The sequence below is a fragment of the Oncorhynchus mykiss genome, chromosome 20 (assembly GCF_057628025.1).
Source record: "Oncorhynchus mykiss isolate SJ-2025 chromosome 20, ASM5762802v1, whole genome shotgun sequence".
Taxonomy (NCBI): Eukaryota; Metazoa; Chordata; class Actinopteri; order Salmoniformes; family Salmonidae; genus Oncorhynchus; species Oncorhynchus mykiss.
Genome location: NC_143041.1, coordinates 29,070,401 through 29,085,923, shown reverse-complemented (window position 1 = coordinate 29,085,923; position 15,523 = coordinate 29,070,401).

The window sequence follows — 15,523 nt, the reverse complement described above, 5'->3', positions numbered from 1 at the left end:
AATTTACCCCTGCATCCCATAGCCAGGTTCTGACAAGTCTCCCTATAGTTTCCACTCCGCAATAAAAAACCTACACAAAGATCAGTTCCGTCTGGAGACCATTCATCCCTTCAAAACATCATTACTGATGTGACTATTGAACATTATATTAAAATAAAATGTGTTATAAACTATTTCATATTGCAGGCAATTATGACCATTGAGCAAGGAGGAAAATCTTTGCTCACATGAACAGCCCCCCACTTGCTGGGACAAAACAATAGAGGCGCAAATCTACGAACAGACGAGCATCAGTAGGAGAGTAGGAGTAGGAGAGAGCAAAATACCAAATACAGTGCCTTGCGAAAGTATTCGGCCCCCTTGAACTTTGCGACCTTTTGCCACATTTCAGGCTTCAAACATAAAGATATAAAACGGTATTTTTTGGTGAAGAATCAACAACAAGTGGGACACAATCATGAAGTGGAATGACATTTATTGGATATTTCAAACTTTTTTAACAAATCAAAAACTGAAAAATTGGGCGTGCAAAATTATTCAGCCCCTTTACTTTCAGCGCAGCAAACTCTCTCCAGAAGTTCAGTGAGGATCTCTGAACGATCCAATGTTGACCTAAATGACTAATGATGATAAATACAATCCACCTGTGTGTAATAAAGTCTCCGTATAAATGCACCTGCACTGTGATAGTCTCAGAGGTCCGTTAAAAGCACAGAGAGCATCATGAAGAACAAGGAACACACCAGACAGGTCCGAGATACTGTTGTGAAGAAGTTTAAAGCCGGATTTGGATACAAAAAGATTTCCCAAGCTTTAAACATCCCAAGGAGCACTGTGCAAGCGATAATATTGAAATGGAAGGAGTATCAGACCACTGCAAATCTACCAAGACCTGGCCGTCCCTCTAAACTTTCAGCTCATACAAGGAGAAGACTGATCAGAGATGCAGCCAAGAGGCCCATGATCACTCTGGATGAACTGCAGAGATCTACAGCTGAGGTGGGAGACTCTGTCCATAGGACAACAATCAGTCGTATATTGCACAAATCTGGCCTTTATGGAAGAGTGGCAAGAAGAAAGCCATTTCTTAAAGATATCCATAAAAAGTGTCGTTTAAAGTTTGCCACAAGCCACCTGGGAGACACACCAAACATGTGGAAGAAGGTGCTCTGGTCAGATGAAACCAAAATTGAACTTTTTGGCAACAATGCAAAACGTTATGTTTGGCGTAAAAGCAACACAGCTGAACACACCATCCCCACTGTCAAACATGGTGGTGGCAGCATCATGGTTTGGGCCTGCTTTTCTTCAGCAGGGACAGGGAAGATGGTTAAAATTGATGGGAAGATGGATGGAGCCAAATACAGGACCATTCTGGAAGAAAACCTGATGGAGTCTGCAAAAGACTTGAGACTGGGAGGGAGATTTGTCTTCCAACAAGACAATGATCCAAAACATAAAGCAAAATCTACAATGGAATGGTTCAAAAATAAACATATCCAGGTGTTAGAATGGCCAAGTCAAAGTCCAGACCTGAATCCAATCTAGAATCTGTGGAAAGAACTGAAAACTGCTGTTCACAAATGCTCTCCATCCAACCTCACTGAGCTCGAGCTGTTTTGCAAGGAGGAATGGTAAAAAATGTCAGTCTCTCGATGTGCAAAACTGATAGAGACATACCCCAAGCGACATACAGCTGTAATCGCAGCAAAAGGTGGCGCTACAAAGTATTAACTTAAGGGGGCTGAATAATTTTGCACGCACAATTTTTCAGTTTTTGATTTGTTAAAAAAGTTTGAAATATCCAATAAATGTCATTCCACTTCATGATTGTGTCCCACTTGTTGTTGATTCTTCACAAAAAAATACAGTTTTATATCTTTATGTTTGAAGCCTGAAATGTGGCAAAAGGTCGTAAAGTTCAAGGGGGCCGAATACTTTCGCAAGGCACTGTATCTCTAAAAAACTCTGAATCATTCGTTTTGCTTTCAAACGTCTTTCAGTAGATGGTGCAAAGTGTGTGGTGCAATGTCAAATATGGAACAGAAACATTAAAGACAAGACATGATGTTATGTTAGCAATAATTTGGGAGACAGAAATGCGTAATAGGGGTATTTATTTAGCCCACATTACGGCTGCGCTACACTAGCAGCCTCGAGGACTATCTCCAGGAACGCAGTGCGGGTCGATCAGGACCCGATGCAGCTGCCGAAGTTGCGTCGTCGTCGACGGGCCAGTTGCTGTTGTCGAAGTTGCGTCGGCTTGGAAAGGACTAGTAGCAGTGGCGTCGGATGGACTGGTTATCACGCCGTCAGACGGCCCAGTTGTCGCTGCTGAAGTGACGTCGTTGGACGGACTCGTTGTCACGCCGTCAGACGGCCCAGTTGTGGCTGCTGAAGTGACGTCGTTGGACGGACTCGTTGTGGCGACGTCGGACGGCCCAGTCAAAGTGTTATCGGACGGGCCATTCCCTCTGTCTTCTTAATGGTCGACTATTCTGCCACGTTGGCAACAATAATTCGGAAGACAGGCGCAGGAATGCGTCATATAAGTTTTTATTTAGCCCAAATTACGGTGTGCTGTGTAAGGGCACGGGGACAAAGACTAAACAAACATGTAACAAAACACAGGGTTGAAAACCAATCAAAAGAGCGAGGAGTACCTCAAATAAATACACACACATACAATGATTAACCCACAGGACGAGACCCGTAATCATCTTCGCAATCCACAATGGCACGAAAGCCAAAACACACAGCACAGGTATGCGTGACACAGGAACAGGATAGATTCGTGACACAGGAACCATTTCCAATATCAAAACTCAGACCCAGTGACTCAGACTTGGACCAGAACTCGAGCTCTGGGCCTTGGACTTCAGGCATAAGGACTCGTGGCTCAAATTGTGACTCGACAACTCAGACTTGGACTTGCCTCGGCCTTAGCCATAGGGACTTGTGACTCAACTTGAGCACAGGGGACTTGGGACTCGACTCTGACTTGAGGTCCAATGACTCGACTACAACACTGCCGTCCACTGCCCGCAGCCTAACAGCCAGACTGTCAGGGATGGATGCCCTCTCCCTGCCAGTTCTCCACAACTCCACTACTAATGCCTATATATGTCACCCAGAGAGAGATACTGAGGGAAGGAAGGAGGGAAGGAGGGGAGGGTTGGGAGAAGGTGAGGGGAGGGAGTAACCAACCAACCAACTAACCAACACCTGTGACTGTGTTCAATGCATGTGGCAGACTGACTGACTGACTGAAGAGAAAGCCTCTGGGGAAACAAAACATATTTTTTGGGACAAACTCCATTACTACACGTCTACAAATGTCCTATCCCACTAAATTATGCAAGTCATACATTTTTTTTGCATTTGCGTATCTCAACGAATGAAGTAACCCACAAACATACAGTACATTTCCGTCAAAAACCACAGGACACCGGATATGTTTTTGCTAATTTGTTTCTATGTGTGTTAGCTAGCATCGCCTACTTGTTCTTTTGTGAAACATCACAATGAATGGTCTGGAAAAGGAATCTATGAATGAATTATCCTTCTTGTCTTGGTCACCCATAAACGTGATTATACTGGGCTTCCTAGTCTCAACAAAAATGTTATATTTTAACACATCTAAAATAACCCTTAATAGTTTTCATTACACCAGATGTCACGCTGTGCCATTACCTACATACAAAACAATCCTATTGTCTTACTCCCTCAATCTCTTTATCCTTAAAATCTCTATCCCTCCCTCCCCCTCCTCAGTTTTGCTCTCAATGTCATTGTTCTCTCTCTCTCTCTCAGAGCTCTAATGCAATCTTCCTGCCATCTTCCTTGGAGAATCATGCTCACATTTCTCACTTCTGATTTAAGATGCAAATCCTATTTAAATGTGTCACCTGCCACCCTGCCACTTGCACTCCCCCCACCTCCCCAAGGTTTTGGTGAGTGAGAGAGGGCCTGCGGCAGCCAAGAAATCACAGCAATTTGCAAAATGAGCAGAAATGTATGTTTGGGAGATCATGGTCGAGACACAGGCACGCACACACACACACACGCACGCACGCACACACACACACACACACGCGCACACGCACACACACACGCACGCACGCACGCACGCACGCACGCACACACACACACACACACACACACACACACACACACACAGTAATGACATCACTGACATGTGGAGCAGAGCCAAGGAGAGGATCTGTGTCTGTATGTGTCACTAATCTCCTACCGTCATGATCATCTTATCTCTGAGAACTACAGGAGCATGAGATATGAAACATGCCACTATGTATCCTACTAATCACCATGGATGCACCCCAAACGGCACCCTATTCCCTTTATAGTGCACTTCTTACGACCCGTTATAGTGCACTACAAATGCCAATTGGGATGTTTTCTGTGATACTCAGGGCAATAATTACAAACCATGTTAACAACAGACAGAGAGAGAAACACTGCTATTTTATCATTGTACCATTGAGTAATTGTCTTTTTTTAACCTTTTCTCCCAGACTTTTCTCCCAGACTGTCCCTGTGACTGCAGTGTAGCCCCATAGCTGACTAGCTGAGGTCTGCGGTGCTGCAGGGCTCTCAGTCACAGGTTCCAGGTACGTCTATGGTCATCGGTTGGGCCTCTGTTGTCTCTGTTGCACTGTGATGTGTTCAACAGTACACGCACGCAAGCACACACACACACAGAGACAGACATGCGCACCAGACACACATATACACACACACACACACACACACACACACACACACACACACACACACACACACACACACACACACACACACACACACACACACACACACAAACACACACACACACACACACAATGTTCCCCTATGCTCTCTGCTGTGTTGAACAAGCAGCTTGAGCTGTTGGATCTCAACTAATGGCATCTAATCATAGTGACCCCTAAACTGACCACTAACCCTAACTGACCCCTACCTCTAACCCTAACCCTGCTGCTGCCTCCTGCTCCTCCTCTCTATGGCCATGTGTGCGTGTTTCTGTGTGTGTGCGCCCCTGAAAAAGGGGAGAAATAATCACGAGAGTGATACTGTCTAATTTCCTCAATAATAACTTTTAGTGCAGTGAGAAAAGACCGCGATTTCCCTGGGAATATGGGTGGAGACCAGAGCAATCGATCTCAGGCTCATAGATTAAGAGAATTTAGTAGATCACAGATTAACACTTTTAGGCACCACCAAATAAAGTAATCAATACAACGTTTACACATTCCTCTCACAATTCGTACCCTTTGTACGCTTGACGGATTTGAACTTTAACACAATTATATGAATGTTATCAATCTCTATCAACTAATACTGAATGCATGATCTTTTTAACCTTAGATGTTTTAAGATCCTCACATTCAATGAACTTACTAATACTTTTTAATGTATAACAGGCTATGAATATTTCCTTTAACCTGTCACATGCACACCTCACAGAGGTCAGCAGCCTCCCATCATACTCTACTGCTAGCCAGACAGTCAGGCACACTCCAGCCCACCAACACACATATAAAGACAGTCCCAGGCTGTCATGAGGATGCCTCACAGTGCCTGACAGAAACACAGCCCAGTGGGAAGGACAGAATATGTATGACTTACTATAGACCACATCCTTTTTCCTATCTCTGTCTCTCCGTATGGTGATCCACAATACATGATCATTACAGACGTACGGCCTCTATCACACATTATATCTGCCACGTAAAACCACTCAGAATTCCTCACCAATCAGCAAGCCAAGCGAGGCACAAATTTACAGTGCAGAAGACTGATGCTTTTGAAACGGACTATTTTGTAACGATGGCTTGAGGCAATGGACTGTCAACTATTGACCAATTAGGACTAAAGGATGGAAACTGAAGTTATACAGAGCTCAACCACCACCATCACAAGCAGTCCATGTGAGCTGTTGGACATACTCACCACACATTAGTAATAAATCAGTCACCGTTACCATGCACTCTTACAGTATCCTGCCTTATTCTCCTGTAGTGGTCTTATTTGTGAACTGCTTCTCTCTCTCTCTCTCTCTCTCAATTACATTTTTTCTATTCAATTTAAGGAGTCTTTATTGGCATGGGAAACATATGTTTACATTTCCAAAGCATATGAAATGTATAATAAACAAACTGAAATAAATAATAAAAAATTAACATTAAACATTACACTCACAAATGTTCCAAAAGAATAAAGACATTTCAAATGTCATATTATGTCTATACAGTGTTGTAATGATGTGCAAATAATTCAAGTTCAAAAGGGAAAATAAATAAACGGAAATATAGGTTATATTTTCAATGGTGTTTGTTCTTCACTGGTTGCCCTTTTCTTGCGGCAAACAGGTCACACATCTGGCTGCTGTGATTGCACACTGCGGTATTTCACCAATACATATGTGAGTTTATCAAAATAGTTTTTTATTTTTTATTATTCTTTGTGGGTCTGTGTAATCTGAGGAAAATGTGTGACTCGTTTCAGGATACTAGGTATATGTCGCGGGACACTACTTCACAGGAGAGCAATTTTAACGTAATCTTTAAAAAATCATCAAAATGTGTTTTTTGGCTGAAATACCTTCTGGAACATGTGAACTATCATGTGCCTTAATAACAAACTTGTATGATATCTGTAAATATGAATAAAATTGTTAAATTACGAGCATAGTTGCTTTAGCCACAGAAAAAGCCAGCAACCCTCCCGCTAGCCATGATTGGCTGATATAATGAGTGGGCAGGACATGCCGAGAGATGAGTTCGGATTGGTCTGCCATATAGCACGCATCTGTCTATTTGAGCTGGTCAGTATGTATTGGTAATCCTGTCTAACACGGCTTTAAGAATATATATATATATATATTGCGTTGTAGATCTGCATAAGTGTTGCTCTCCACTTTCTGGAAGACCGAGTTTTGAAATCAGTGGAATTTGAGTATGATAGCGAAGGGGATAGAGAAAACACCTGTCTCTGGATTACTTCTTCAAACTAAGGGCAACCATGGGATCCGTGACAGGGAGAAGCGTCCATTCCATGTATATGATAGTCTAGCATCCATTTAAGATAGTCTAGTATCCATTTCAATAGCAATAAAACTGTCCTTCTTTAGACTAGTTGAGTATCTGGAGCATTAGCATTTGTGGGTTCAATTACAGGCTCAAAATGGCCAGAAACAAAGCACTTTCTTCTGAAACTCGTCAGTCTATTCTTGTTCTGAGAAATGAAGGCTATTCCATGCGAGAAATTGCCAAGAAACTGAAGATCTCGTTTAACGCTGTGTACTACTCCCTTCACAGAACAGCGCAACCAGAATAGAAAGAGGAGTGGGAGGCCCTGGTGCACAACTGAGCAAGAGGACAAGTACAGTGGGTGCAAAAAAGTATTTAGTCAGCCACCAATTGTGGAAGTTCTCCCACTTAAAAAGATGAGAGAGGCCTGTAATTTCCATCATAGGTACACTTCAACTACGACAGACAAAATGACAAAAAAAATCCAGAAAATCACATTGTAGGATTTTTATGAATTTATTTGCAAATTATAGTAGAAAATAAGTATTTGGTCAATAACAAAAGTTTATCTCAATACGTTGTTATATACCCTTTGTTGGCAATGACAGAGGTCAAACGTTTTCTACAAGTCTTCACAAGGTTTTCACACACTGTTGCTGGTATTTCCTCCATGCAGATCTCCTCTAGAGCAGTGATGTTTTGCGGCTGTTGCTGGGCAACATGGACTTTCAACTACCTCCAAAGATTTTCTATGGGGTTGAGATCTGGAGACTGGCTAGGCCACTCCAGCACCTTGTAATGCTTCTTACGAAGCAACTCCTTCGTTGCCCGGGCGGTGTGTTTGGGATCATTGTCATGGTGAAAGACCCAGCCACGTTTCATCTTCAATGCCCTTGCTGATGGAAGGAGGTTTTCACTCAAAATCTCACGATACATGGCCCCATTCATTCTTTCCTTTACACAGATCAGTCATCCTGGTCCCTTTGCAGCAAAACAGCCCCAAAGCTTGATGTTTCCACCCCCATGCTTCACAGTAGGTATGGTGTTCTTTGGATGCAACTCAGCATTCTTTGTCCTCCAAACACGACGAGTTGAGTTTTTGGTTTCATCTGACCATATGACATTCTCCCAATCTTCTTCTGGATCATCCAAATGCTCTCTAGCAAACTTCAGATGGGCCTCGACATGTACTGGCTTAAGCAGGGGGACACGTCTGGCACTGCAGGATTTGAGTCCCTGGTGGAGTAGTGTGTTACTGATGGTAGGCTTTGTTACTTTGGTCCCAGCTCTCTGCAGGTCATTCACTAGGTCCCCCCGTGTGGTTCTGGGACTTTTGCTCACCGTTCTTGTGATCATTTTGACCCCACGGGGTGAGATCTTGCATGGAGCCCCAGATCGAGGGAGATTATCAGTGGTCTTGTATGTCTTCTATTTCCTAATAATTGCTCCCACAGTTGATTTCTTCAAACCAAGCTGCTTACCTATTGCAGATTCAGTCTTCCCAGCCTGGTGCAGGTCTACAAGCTCTTTGGTCTTGGTCATAGTGGAGTTTGGAGTGTGACTGTTTGAGGTTGTGGACAGGTGTCTTTTATACTGATAACAAGTTCAAACAGGTGCCATTAATACAGGTAACGAGTGGAGGACAGAGGAGCCTCTTAAAGAAGAAGTTACAGGTCTGTGAGAGACAGAAATCTTGCTTGTTTGTAGGTGACCAAATACTTATTTTCCGCCATAATTTGAAAATAAATTCAAAAAAAATCCTACAATGTGATTTTCTAGATTTTTTTTTCTCATTTTGTCTGTCATAGTTGAAGTGTACCTATGATGAAAATTACAGGCCTCTCTCATCTTTTTAAGTGGGAGAACTTGCACAATTGGTGGCTGACTAAATACTTTTTTGCCCCACTGTATTTTGATGACAAAATGACACATTTTCTTTGTACTGAAGGATAATTTTGGGAATGAAAGATTATCTTAGGTCTAAGTATTTTTTCACAGTGTAATAGGAAATGTTTTTTGTGGTGTCATTCCATTCAGATTTTTGCTTTGTGATAATCTAGTGACGCCAGGTTTTCTGAGTGTGGTACTGAGGCTCTACGGTGTTTGTTTGAGTTAGTGAACTGAGCCTCAGAACCAGCAGGCTGGTGGGACTGTTCTCTTGTTTCAACTATTGAGATTGAAGGGCGGTTTATGATTCAATGTTTCAGGTCCGCATGATTTTAGATGGGTGTAAAATTTGATAGCTCTTTTTTTCCAAAGAGGAGGGAGTATTGGCTCAATTCTGCTCTAAATGCGTTATTTTGAGTTTTTCTTGGCACTTGCAATACACTCTTGCAAAACTCTGTATCCAGTATTTCAATTGGATGTTTGTTCCATTTGTTAAATTCATTATTAGAGAGTGGACCCCATACTTCACTGCCATATATAGCAATTGGACTGATTTGTTTTTTTCGAACAAATATCTAATGGGAATTTTTTGATTTTAAAGTTCCTTTTAATGGCATAGAATGCTCATCTTGCTTTGTCTCCCAGCTCGTTCACAGCCAATGCGAAAGCTACCTGTGTTGCTGATATTTAGTCCTACATATATGTTGTTTTTGGTGTGTTCTAATAGAACTGTGTCCAAATAACATTTATATTTGCGATCCTGATATCCGTACAGCTTTTGGAATATCGTTATATTCCGTTTTTTTTAGGTTAACTGTCAGAGCCCAAGTCTGACAGAACCTGTGCAGATGATCTGGGTGCTGCTGTAACCCCTCCTTAGTGGGAGCACCAGGTCATCTGCATACAGCAGACACTTCATTTCAGTGTTGTGTAGGGTGGGAACAGGTGCTGCAGATTCTTATAACGTTTTTGTCAATTCATTAATGTAGATGTTAAATAGTGTTCGACCAATTGAGTAGCCCTGTATCACTCTATGTCCCTGAGAGAAAAAGGTTGTTTGCTTTTTGTCAATTTGAACCGCACATAGGGTACGACAGTATGAATCATTATACCCAGAAAACCTAGCTGTCAAGCAGGGAAATGGTTCCAACATGCATTTTTCCCATAAGGGATTTTAGAAAGACTAATAGGGGCTGTGCTACATGTAGGCTTACCCTGCTGTGACATTTTGATAACCATGTAAATCTCTCATGGACAATACAACTTTTTAAAATCTATTTGCCTGTATATTTACCCCTCAAAAATGAAATGCTAATTAGCTGCTACTGTGGATATCATAAAGAACTACATATGCCATGATTATCTGGACGAGACTGCCGAATTGAGGGAAAGGTAAGAATATCTGGATTAGCTATCTAATGTTAGCTAAATGTGGTAATGAATGTGCAAGTTTCAATTTACACAAAAAGTGTCAGCTAGAGATAAGGTGCAGGAGCTTGCAGGGATTTGTAGTTTTGCATGACGTCAACTATGATGTTAATTAGCATTTTCGAATCTGAGAGTAAACAGAGCCGAATATACTGATAAAAGTCACCTTGTCCGAGAGAGATTTACATGGTTATCAAAATGGTAAGCCTACACGAAACACAGCCCTTATACGTTTCTAAAATCTCCTATGGGAACCATTCCCCTGTTTGACCGCTAGGTTTTATGGGTATTATGGTACCTCCAATGTGGGGCTGTATTTGTTTTTAGTGTACATTGATTTAATAACATCCTATGTTTTCCCTCCAATGACACTTTCTATTAGTTTATAAATAAGACCTTCGCGCCAAATTGAATCAAATGCTTTCTTGAAGTCTACAAAACATGAGTCGATTTAGCTTTTTGTTTCTGTTTACTTGTCTATTACAGTGTGGAGGGTACAAATATGGCCTGTTTGTGTGATAATTTGGTAAAAATTCAATCTGCTCAAGGCGTTGTGTTCATCAAGGAAATGAAGTAGTCTGCTATTTATGATACGGCAGAGACTTTTTCCCAAGTTGCTGTTAACACAAATGTGTCTACATTTTTATAGGTTGGTGTGATCAATCATTGCTTTCAAATATCGGATACCTGCAGTGAGGATAATGTTGAAGAGTTTGAGTATAGACAATTTGAATTTTTGGCATGTATATTTGATAATTTAATTTAAAATATCATCAGCACCACAAGCCTTTTTGGGTTGTAGAGTGCATAGTTTTCCATTAATTACTGTTCTGTAATTGGAGTATCCACATTATTCTGATTTGTCTTGCATCTCTTTTTGTTTTGGACTCTTGTTTTGGGCACTTTGCAAACCTCTCTCTCTCTCTCTCTCTCTCTCTCTCCATGTCAGTGTGATCTTCACTCGGCAGGTGCACTGGCTGCGTGACCAGGCTGTGTGTACTATCTCCTAAATGAGCTTAGAGGAAGTCTACCTCCCTAGGACTCTGCAGTCTGGCTGCTCCAGATAACACAGTGTGAGTAACATCAATGCTGTCCATTCTACTCATCCACCCTGACCTTAGCACTCAGAGTCTGCATTCAAAATGGCGCCCTATTCCCTACATTGTGCTCTACTTTTGACCAAAGCCCTATAGGGAGACCAGGGCTGTAAATTGGGAATAGGGTGCCATTTGGGACACAATGTCAGTCCCATCACTCACATTCTCAAGTGGCTCTCTACTCTTCTCTATCCTATCCCACATATTTTCTCCTCCATCTCTGCCCGTGAGGCCATCATCTGATCAGAGCAAGAGGGAGGAAAGTGCTTCTAATCTTCTACAGTCTACTATTGGTGTAATTCACACACACACACACACAAACCCACGCACGCAGGCATTTACACACACCCATCAGCCAAACTCATTCGTTTCTCTCTAGACACACCTGACACCTCCAGAGGCAGACTTAGCATTTGTCAAGGTGATGCAATCAATGAGCCAATACATGCAACTAACAAAGACAAAACACATTGTACAACATTAAAATGGTCTTGTAATTAATGTCAAATAAAGGTTCTGGAATGATATAAAGTGATAAATGATGTAAAGATAGATTGTGGCCGTGATACCCTGTGGTCTCTGTCTGACTGTATGGGTTAGAGCCAGTTGTACTATATAGGCCAGAGTAGTTGCGGCTCATAGTAATGTCTTGAACGGCGCACATCGAATGGCATCGAACACATGGAAACCATGTGTTTGATGTATTTGATACCACTCCAGTCATTACCACGAGCCTGTCCTCCCCAATTAAGGTGACACCAACCACCTGTGGTTTGGTGTATCTGGTTGTAAAGCTGTTTCTAGGTCCGATGGGGCTGTGAGGTCCGGATGGGTCTCTGTGTAGGTTAATGTGGCGTCTCATGCTAAGAGTGGGCTGGGGACGTCATTATGATGCCCAAGCTGAATGCATTTGTTCATTAATGAAGTTTTCCAACGCGCTCCGCTCCTCACATCCCTGCTAATGAGACTTAATTAGCCGATCGCCTGATGAAGTCGTAAGAAGGAGGACAGCAACACCCTGCTAGAGTCTTCTCTTTACTCCCGCACAAAGTCAGATGTGAACCAGATTGGTGTGTCTTTTGAACTAAAAAGTGTTGTGGCCGAGATGACTCTAGCCCAGGTGGCCGTTGGCACCTCAATTGGGGAGAACGGGCTCATAGTAACTCTGGGAACTGAATAAATGGTATGGTATGGAACACATCAAACACATGGTTTCCATTCCATTTACTCCATTCCAGCCATTTTTATGAGCCGCCCTCCCCTCAGCAGCCTCCTGTGGTCTCTAGGAGTTTACTTTGCATGTAGTGTAAAAGATGTCTGAGTTTAAAACCCGCCAACATACACAAAAATGTACAGGTGGTATGGGGTACAACCAAACTTTGCTGTCCTTCCATTGTCAGCGCACTAGGAGGAGCACTAGGTCTGTGAGCACACACATGCACATGCACGCACGCACGCACACCCACCCACACACACGCACCCTCACACACATTAGGGCCAAAATCACAGGGCCTGATGTCATCTGGATGGCTCATTTACACCCTGAGTGGTGACATCTCTAATTGGTTGCGTACTGGCCTGGTCCTCAGGAACAGCTGCGGAGCCAAGCCAAGAATCCAGCTACCTAACACCCCATCTCTTCCAATGACCCCTGGTGGTAACTGATCTCCATGACTCCATCATTACGTCTCAAATTGTGTCAAAACCAGTGGCGTCACCATTATGAAGACGCTTAGCGAGCTACCACCCCCACCATCAATTACAGTCAATGAAGCCCTTTATCAGGGGTATTCAACTCTTACCCTATGTGGTCCGGAGTCTGCTGGTTTTCTGTTTTCTGTTCTTGCCCCACCTGGTGTCCCAGGTCTAAATCAGTCACTGATTAGAGAGCAACAATGGAAAAACGCAGTGGAACAGGCTTCAAGGTCCAGAGGTGAGTTTGAAGGCCCTATATGGTTTGGAAGAGAAGAGAATGTTATGAAAAGATAAAGAGAACCCAAAGTCTGACAGGTCATAAAAGAAGTACAGTGAACAGTATTCATTACTATGACAGTAAGAGATGGGTGAAGGGGGGAACTGCTTCGGTAATCCACTTCTGTCTCTCAATCTCACCCAAACACCTTTCTCATTTCAAACGTGTATTGCTCAGCGTTGGATTGGGGGCTTCAGTATGATCCCTGGTGGGATGAGGGGCCAGTGACAGTACCACTAGTCACCAGGCCAGTCCTTAGTGGCGGAAGACATTGCAGATGCTATGGTTGCGTTCCTTTTCCCTATATAGTGCTCTAAGTTTGATCTGAGCCCTATTGGTCCTGGTCAAAATTAGTGCAGTAAATGGAAAATGGTGCCATTTCGTATGCAATGTATAACCTCCAGCAGACCATGGAGTGAACCAGGGACCTCTGTCTGAACTGTAAGCCAAGGATCAGAGCCCTTACCCCTGTCGATGCACCCAGGGACACTCCCCTCCCTCCAAGGAGGATGTTAAATCAGGCCTGTTTATTGACAGCTCCTGGGGGAAAAAGGCAGAGCCTGCCTCCAAAATGGCACCCTATTCCCTGCACAGTGTACTACTTTTGACCAAAAGTCAAAAGTAGTGCCCTATATAGGGAATAGACAGAGTTTACAATGTGTTTGAGGCATGGCAGGAGTAAATATCTGTCTCCTACGCAGTGGGGGGTCAAGCCCCCCTAACAGGGTGCCCCGCTCCTCTTGACAAGAATACAATAATCAGGAATGACTGCTGTTTACACCAGGTGCCAGACAGACCAGACCAAACCTGCATGGTTGACTGGCTAGATTCACAGGTGATATCTGAGCCTCACGACACTTCCAACCACACGCCACCATCCATCACAAGACGGATAAACACTGCTTGAACGAAGCACCGACACACACACAACGACACTTCCTCAGCAGTAGTTGGTGCACTAAGGAGATAGTCCCCAAACAAAGTTGTGGTGAGCAGCAGTAGCAGCCCTCTAGAGATTTTCACAAGAGGCATGTACAAGCAAACCCTGTTTCCCTGTTTCCTCTGATCCCACTGTATTTCCCCCGCTGTTGAGGCGTTCTTGTGTTCTCCCAGAGAGGAACCAGAGTGTTCAAGAGTCACTTAAAAAACACAGTAGAAAAGAACAGAAACACCCCGCCTATTGTATTTCCTGAGGAGAGAGCGTTTTGCCATTTAAGGCTCATATTTCTATTGGATTGCCTTTGGTGCACCTGGGAGGAGAGGACATACTAGCTGCAGGAGAATGTTGTTTTGTGCTGTAAAAAGCAGTCTGACAATTCCTCTTACCGTCACCACAGAATTTAACAGCAGGAGCAGAAGGGAGTGCACAGGAAAGAGTATGGAGGGGGTGAATTGACCCTGTGTCCACTCAAATGTTATTGGTTGCATACACATCATTTGCTGATGTTATCGCAGGTGCACCAAAATGCTTATGTTTTTAGCTCCAACAGTGCAGCATACCTAACAATACAAAAAAAAAACATATCCCAAAAATAAATGAATAAATAATTAAGAAACGTCACAGCTTTTCGATTTTCCTCAAGGGGATAGAACTCAACAGGAGCTTCCAGTGTGTGTGTGTGTGTGTGTGTGTGTGTGTGTGTGTGTGTGTGTGTGTGTGTAAGGTGAGAGTTGTGCAGTAGACACCCTGACAGGAAGGTAGCAGGAGAACAGCTTCCCCCTGAGACTCAGATCAATACCATGTAATTGCCCTCCTGTAGGATTTGTGTGTGTGCGCTTGTGTGTTTGACTGTGCTTGTGCGTGAAGTTCCCACAAGAATAGTAATTTAACAAACATTTTATCAACTGGGGACATTATGTTGGTCCCCGCAAGGTCAAATGCTATTTCTAGAGGGTTTAGGGTTAAGGTTAGAATTAGTGTCAGGATTAGAATTAGGTTTAGGGTTAGGAGCTAGAGTTAGTTTTGGGTTAAGGAGCTAGGGTTAGGTTTAGGGTTAAGGTTAGGTTTTGGGTTAGGGTTAGGGAAAATTGGATTTTGAGTGGAACTGAATTGTGTGTCCCCATAAGATTAGCTGTTGAAGACTGTGTGT